The sequence below is a fragment of the Mesocricetus auratus genome, unplaced genomic scaffold (assembly GCF_017639785.1).
Source record: "Mesocricetus auratus isolate SY011 unplaced genomic scaffold, BCM_Maur_2.0 Super-Scaffold_100010, whole genome shotgun sequence".
Taxonomy (NCBI): Eukaryota; Metazoa; Chordata; class Mammalia; order Rodentia; family Cricetidae; genus Mesocricetus; species Mesocricetus auratus.
In genome coordinates this window covers 24,109,168-24,116,980 of record NW_024429194.1, presented here as the reverse complement: position 1 = coordinate 24,116,980, position 7,813 = coordinate 24,109,168, and the positions used below count along the sequence as shown (strand labels likewise).

General features: G+C 50.7%; 1 non-coding gene across 1 annotated transcript; it reads right to left on the bottom strand.

Moving 5' to 3' along the window:
* Positions 1–7,396: 7,396 nt before the first annotated feature.
* On the bottom strand, positions 7,397–7,501 carry LOC121143028. Its single transcript, XR_005880165.1, has one exon. It is a non-coding gene; the product is annotated as a U6 spliceosomal RNA (small nuclear RNA).
* Between the last annotated feature and the right edge of the window lie 312 nt (positions 7,502–7,813).

Here is a 7,813-nt window from a genome sequence, read left to right as displayed (position 1 = left end):
CTCTCCCCAGCCCTCATGGAGTGCTTTTTTAAAGTTTTATTAAGTATGTATTTTATGTATATGTGTGCTCTATTTGCATGCATTCCTGCATGGTAGAAGAGGACATCAGACAGAAAAAGACATCAGGTCAAATTATGGTCGGTTGTGAGCCACCATGTGGGTACTGGGAATTGAACTCTGGACCTCTGGAAGAGCAGCCAGTGTTCTTTTTTTCCTTCTTTATTTTTTTTTAATTTTTTATCGAGCTATTCATTTTTCACCACTCCCCTTCCCTCCGCCCCTCTCCCCTTCCACTCTCCCCCTGCCCCCCATGTTCCCAATTTACTCAGGAGATCTTGTCTTTTTCCTCTTACTTGGCAGATCCGTGTATGTCTCCCTTAGGGTCCTCTTTGTTACCTGAGTTCTCTGAGATTGTCAACCAGTGCTCTTAACTGCTGAGCCATCTCTCCAGTACCAGAATATATGTATAATCTTAACTTGTCACTAGCAATGTGGCATCTGTATCTTCATTATTCTGAGACACTGTTTGAGTCAACAGCAGTTCCCATGGCCTCCTTCCCAGCTCAGGGAGAGAAATGCAGCCCCTTTTGAATGCCTACATAGCAATGGCACTGTCAGCCAGAGAGCTCTTTCTGATACTGTTGGAGGGCTCTGGAGATGTTATTTTCATCTCAAGAAGAATGTGACCATCTTGGTAACTGATGAATGTGGGCCTATCTGTCACCACTCCTACTGTGAAGGCTGCCCACACGCAGAAATGTGAGGCTTGGGACAAGACCTGTTGTCATCAGTAGGTGCTATCGCCAGGAGCCCGGAGCTGAGCCTCCCGTGCCTTCGGGCTTGAAGTGAGTCCTGGGGCTGTTGCTTGGCAGTCAACCTGTGCCAGGCAGGCACAGCAGAGCAGAGCCTGTGAGTCCTCGGGAGGGAAGATGAGAGAGTACCGTTTCTAACTTGGGACACAGGCCTGCTCCGTGCAGGAAATCTTGGAGTTGGCTTCATCTCAGCTTCTTGGAGAGCATGCATCCTGGTGTTCTTAAGGTTTGAGCTTATGGGGGCTGGGGCTTATGGGGGGTGTGCCTTTCTGCTGCTGAGAACCTAAGGCCCTCCTTCAGGCAGTGAAGCACACAGGCCACCTGTGTGTCTCTGTTCCTTAGAGTTTGGTGAAGCATGCATAACTTGGCTGAACATTTAACATTAGACACTCATCTTGTGTGCCCTGGCAGGCTTGCAAACTGCCATTATATACTAGTATGACAAATGTATAAAAAGGCTGGTTGCTTTACATAAGCTTGTCTCAGTCTCGGTCTTGCTGAGAGCCCTCCAACTCAGCCCGACTCATTCCTGTCCAGCTTACCAGGAGATCCTGGTTGGCTAAGTAAGAGTTGAAGCTTACAGCCCTGAACCATGGAGGAGTTAAATAAGATGCACCCAATGAGGAGAGCATCCCAGCCAGGTGCCGGTTAGGTGGTTAGGTTGTGTTGAACTCAGTTGGGGCACAGAGTAGCTACCTCAAATAACTCATGTCTTTGTGGGGGAACCCAAGAGGATCTTGCAATAGAGACATTGGACCAGGGCATAGAGACCCAGTGGGGGTCTGCATAGTGTGGTGGAAAGAGTATATGAAGAATATAGGGGAAACAATCCCCAGACTCAGTTTCTCCTACATTCACAAATCTCTCTCTCTCTCTCTCTCTCTCTCTGTCATGTGTGTGTGTGTGTGTGTGTGTGTGTGTGTGTGTGTGTGTGTGTGTATATACATGCCTCTCAGTGGCCTCTGACTCCCTCCAGTTCTGACACTATCTACCCAGAGGTAGCATTAGATACCATAGGCTGAGGGCTTGCTCCCTCAAACTGTCCATCCACTTCAGATACCAGCCACAAAGCCCTGGTAGTCTTCCCTGAGCTTTTGACCTCGGGACTCTAAATCAGGTTTCTTCCAACTCACTCCAGGGTTCGAATAGTTTTCTAGAGACCCTCCCAGGGCTAAGGAAAATATAAGTTTATAGATTTCACATAGAAGATACTACAAAGGTGCCAATGGACCCCAGATGAAGGGATTTGTGTGATAAAGTTGGAAGGAGGGGTGCAGAGCTCTCGTGTTCTTTCTGGGCACTTGTCCTCAGGGGACCTGCATGCTCTAGGCTATCTGGAAGACCCAAGCCCTGCCCTTTGTGGCTGGGAGGGGGAGCTATGTAGATACACTTATAAAAGCAGGATTAATTAATTCAACCCTCAGTCCTCTTTACTTCCCAGAAGTTTGAGGGCTGGATCTGAGAGTCCCAGCTCTCTAGTTCTGCTCTGGCTTCCTTCCCCATGACCAGCCCCACCCCAGAGGGCCGCCTGGAGTTACTCACCATCAGTCATCTTGTTAGTATGCCTATACGGCTCACAACCATGGCGATTCTGAGGATTTTAGGAATTACATGCCAAGAATCAGACCAGAGAGCACTGGCGTATTTCACAGCATCCCTTGGGGGGAAGCTGGTGGTACTCAGTGCCCGTGAGCTCCAATCTTCTCCAAAGCCAAGATCCCACTGTGTGCCAGTTTCTGGTCCCAACTCCATCTGCTTTATGAGGTTACTCCTTTGTCATTGTCGGTCTCTACACAGAAGGACTTGGGATAACACTCCACATTCAGCATCCCCCACAGTCCTAAGGGGAAAACTGGCCAAGTATGCTTCTCACCCAAAGTCAAAGAAATCTGCCCCCCTTGCCCCTCTTCCTCGTCGGACCTCATGTGATAAAGGGACATTTCCCTCTATCATTGGGACATTCTCTGAAACAAACTGACAAAGACAAATGAAACCAGAGGGAGCACAAACACATCTGTGACAGTAGAATGTGGACAAACCAGAGCATGGAAAGTCACCAGTGAGTGACCACCCACCAGCTCAGTGGGGCACAAAAAAGGCACACCCGACTCCTGTGGGGGAGGCGAGAGTGTAGACAACTTTGAGATGACTCATACATAGCTTTTAGGGGGAACCTAATGAGCTCTGAAGGTACACAAAAGCCCGGGACAAAGTCTCATGAGCTGTAAAACAGACAGTGGTTTGTAAATGATCCTCTATGGGACGGAAAGAGGACACGGGGTGTGACGAGTCTATTCTGCCACATGAGTAGATTCAATGGAAAGGCAAGGTCAGAGGGGCCTGAACTTTGGGGGTGTGGGGGAGTCTAAGGAAGGCCCCCAACCTCTCAGAGCATTGGTCTTTGCGGTCCTGTTTCCTGGGCTCCAGCACTCCAGATTCTTCCTCACCAGAGGGACAGCCGACAAGGCTAGAGCTTGAGAATTTACTGAAGGCAGGACACAGAAAAGGGCTCTGATGCTTAACGATATAAAATGCATCCAGGTTGCACCAACTGCTGGAGACACCCCTGCCCCTAACGTCCCCTCCCCATGCTGCCCCCCTTCTGAGTTTGATTATTTCAGCTGCGGCCTAGCTTGGGAAGGATGCAGTAGCTCTCAGGTTCAGCCTGCTCTTTAGACTTCGGGGGGCCGGGGGAGGCTATTTCCACAGGTGTTTCGCTTACTGCTGTCTTTGAATGATGATGGCTTTGCTCCTGAGCCCTCCCCCCATTCCTCAGAAAGCAGTGGAGTAGGAAGAACCCAAGTTGGGGATCAGAAGGTAGAAACTCTGAATTCACAGCTGTGCCAAAGGCAGGCTCTGCTGGGAGTGGGAGGGCCTTGGAGATGGGGGGGGGATGGCAATTAGGGGCCTCCAGGAACTTTCACAGCAGGTCAGGTAAGGACATCCCAGGAGGGTGGAATGTTTGATAGCATCAACTCCTAGGAAGGGACAAAATGAATAAATATTGTGTTTAAAGACGACAGTGTGACTAGTGTGACTGCTCACTGACTTAGATTACAAGAATCCTCACATTAATTGTATTGATGAAATGCATGGTTTCAGTCCCTAGGTGTTCTTCAGACAGGAAGTTGGTCCCTAAATGATTCAAAACTCCCAGGCTCCTCATTAGTTCAAAGAGACCAAAGGCCAGTTCATCTTTGCTTGCTGACCCCTGAAGTAGGATGAGCTACAGCTTCTCCATGTTGTCATCCTTGAGGCTCCAGGCAGGACCTCTCCGGGGAGAGGGAAAGTAGGTAGTAGAATGTGCAATGGGAGGGGCTGTGGGCTGCAGAGCAGCACCCACAGGCTTGTTGCTCACACCACAGACTCCAGGATGCCACTAGCAGGTGAGAGGGGGCTCCTCTTTCACCTTTTTGGGGGGGGGTTTCGAGACAGGGTTTCTCTGTATGGCTTTGGAGACTGTCCTGGAACTCGCTCTGTAGACCAGGCTGGCCTTGAACCACAGAGATCCGCCTGCCTCTGCCTCCTGAGTGCCGGGATTAAAGGCGTGTGCCACCAATGCCCGGCCCTCTTTCATCTTATTAAGTACGGGACTGCTAGTCCCTCCACTTAAAGTGCCGAACACTAACCTGGTGGTGAGGCACTATTGCAGGCATCCCAAGCAAAGCCAATGGCAGGAGTGGGCTCCTAGTTACCTATTCTTTCCTCTTCAGGAACCACCGGCACCTCAGAGAGCTGCAAGCTCTTCTTGTCCCATTCAGGACGTGGCATTCGCCCAGGAAACACAAATGCCAGTTATTTCGACTGAGGATGTTGGAGCTGCCTCATGCCATCCCGACACCACGGTTCCATGGTCTCCACCAGGGTCATGATCTCAAGGGTGGGAGGAGCTAAACACCGTCTATACTTTGGACACCTCCCGGCTTCTACCCATCTTGAAAGAAGCCAGGCTTTGGAGACCCAGGTCCAGATGGAGAAAGTGCCACAGGATCTGTGGGGGGAAGGCATGGCAGTGGTCCGGGAAATGTGGGTCGTCTCCAAGGCATGCTTTTGGTGTGGGCCTTCTGGAAGAGACATTGGAGCTGGTGGGAGGGGCAGTTTGCAACCCTGTGGGAACTGTAGGAGAAAGTCTTGAAACTGTGTAAAATGGAAGTCTTCATTCACAGGCCTGGTTATTGGGAATTGGATCTGTGACCCCTCCCCCACTGTTTAACAAATAAGAACATTATTTATTTATTTATCTATTTGTTTATTTATGTTTGTTTTATGTGTCTGGGGCCTTTGCATGATGTGCATGCAGTTCTTGAGAAGGCCAGAAGAGGGCATCAGATCACCTGGGACTAGCCTTCCAGGCAGCTGTGGTTACTGGGAATCAAACCCAGGTCTTCTGGAAGAGCAGTAACTATTCTTAACTGCTGGTCTATCTCTCCAGCTACCTCCACTTATCTTTAAAGGCTTACTTTCATTTTATTTGTGTGTGCTGTGATCCACCCTCTGCAGGTTCCGGGAACTGAACCCAGGCCTTCTGCAAGGGCAGCAAATCCTCTTAACCACTGAGCGATCTCTGTGGGTCCTAAGGAGACTCTCACTAGAATTCATGCAGGATTCCCAGAGCAAGAGGGAATCCCAGTGACAGCAGAGGTGGCATGTCTTTGTAAAATGTCATGAAGGTCAGAGCTGTGTGCATTCAACCTGAGGAACCAGAGGAGGCCGGTACGTTCTACCCAAGTTCACAGAGCAGAGGTCACGTGCACTGAATGTGTCCACCTAGATTCAGGCATCGAAGCCCAACGCTGGACTTTAAGGGAGACAATGAGGGTAAAATGATACTCTAACAGTGGAATCTGACCCAAACAAACCAGTATTCTCACAGAAGGTTCCAGGAAGCTCGTTTTCTCTCTACCGTGTGTAGACACAGTAAGAGTGTGACCAAGAAGAGAGCGCTCACCAGACACAGGGCCTGGCCAGACCTTGCTCATTCAGCCTCCACGGTGGGGAGGAATGTTTTGTTGCCACTTAAGCGGTACCTCCTACACTCTGTCAGCCCCTGGCTGTATCTCTGATATCTGAGTTCTCTGCAGAGTGAAATCCCAGGGAGGAAATACCAACAGCTCATCTCTATTAACCACCAACCTTCAGCTGTGTTCATTGCAATGACTTAACCCCATCCCCCAGCCTCTGGAGTTAAATTGCCTATAAAACTCAAGGGATGCTGGCCTGATGCCATCCTCCATGGATGCCAGAAGCCCATCTGCCTGCTTGGTTCTGAAATGTTCCTGACCCCCGGTCCAGCAGGTGCAGGCAAGTCTACCAAGCACCCGTGTTTCAGCACCTACCCCTTCCCACTCTGTATCAAGTGGTTGTCCTTGATGGCCTTCAGTGAGAACAAAGCCCCAGCTGCTCCTTGAGAGGGGGGGGAAGGGATGTGTGTGCACAGAAGAATAGGGCAGAGGCTTCCTGCAGCCGGACCTGTCCTTCCCAGCGCCTAAGCGCACCAACCTATCTTGTGTGTTCGTGGGGGCATCTCCTCATCGACAGATGCTTCTGAAGTCCCACTCCAAAAATATCCCCTACCCTCAAGCCTGTCTAGAGTCTTCCTTAAGCATCTCAGGGCTCCTGGCTTCCAGATCCTCTCTGCTGGAGAGGGAAGGGGAGGAACCCTGTGTCCCCCGGGTCTTTGCCACCAGCACGGTGTCCCTCGTGTCAGTCCTATCCGCTGGGCAGGCCCAGCTTGTGTGAGCAGTGCCGTCTCTGAAAATCAGCTCTTGCCATCCTCGGGTTTAGTCAGGCCTGGCTTAACCCTGAGCAATGAATGGCCCTACGTCCCTAGGCCTCTTCACTTTCAACCTTTTCCACGATGTGACTTGGATGGGCAACAGGAGTGTGTTTGATCATCCAAAGCCATCCTTAGGAGAGAGGGGTTGGGCCACACTCTGCAGATCACCCTAAATAGCCTTTTTTGGTGACTGTTCTGTTCGACACCCCTCCCACACTCTGCCACCCCCATGACTGCATTGCATGCTGTGCAGACAAGTTTTGGTTATAGTTTCTCAGGTGACTGCCTTGGAGCAAAGGCGCTGCCTGGGGCCTCAAAGGTGAGCTCGGGGTTGCTCCCTCAAGCATTCCTTTGAAGTCTTCCGCAGACATCAAAGGACAGTGGGCCTCACTTCTGTTGTAGCTCACAGTGAAGGTGCTCCCCACCACCCCCCAACCCCCACAGCCCCCATGCCCCCCTCCGCCCCCACCTAGCACTGTTCATGGAGGGAAGAGGGGACAGGCACTTGCTGTGCTCACCTCTACTGTGCTCCAAATTCCTTCAGCACCTGTGGGAGCTCTGCCCTGGCCTTCCCAAGAGGCACTGCTGAGAAGTGAGAGGTGCTATGGTGATAATTTCAGGGGTGAGCACCTCAAAATCAACTTTTGTGAATCTTTGAGTCCCCTGTCCTCAGAATGGGATTCTCACAGTGGCCTCAGCCAGCCTCTCTGTGACCCCAAAAGGATGCTGTGTACAGTGTAGCTGGCCCTCTGAGGACCACAGAGGACCTGACAGGCAGCATCCTCACATGTTGGCACTCTTTTTTAATCAAAATACAGAACACTTCATGAATTTGCGTGTCATCCTTGCACAGGGGCCATGCTAATCCTCTCTGTGTAGTTCCAATTTTAGTGTGTGTGCTGGCGAAGCGTCCCTTTTCACCCCTGGCTAGAAAGCTCACCCTGTCTTTTCCTCGCTGATCTGCTAAGCCAACCCTTTCTAATCCTCGCAAGTCTCTGCAGCTGCTACAGTCATTTCAAGCATCTTTGAAATTACTGGTGATTCATGGTAACTTTCTAGAGGGTAGAATCTTCCCTGTGGGCATTCTCAGAAACCCAGGGCATCTCCACTGTATTACTGTAATGACTTCAGCTTCAAAAGGTCCACAGGGAGGGGACTCATGAGGAATCCAGCTGACAGATGCAGCTGATGTGAACATGCGTTTTCCAGTCAAATCCTCCCCGGA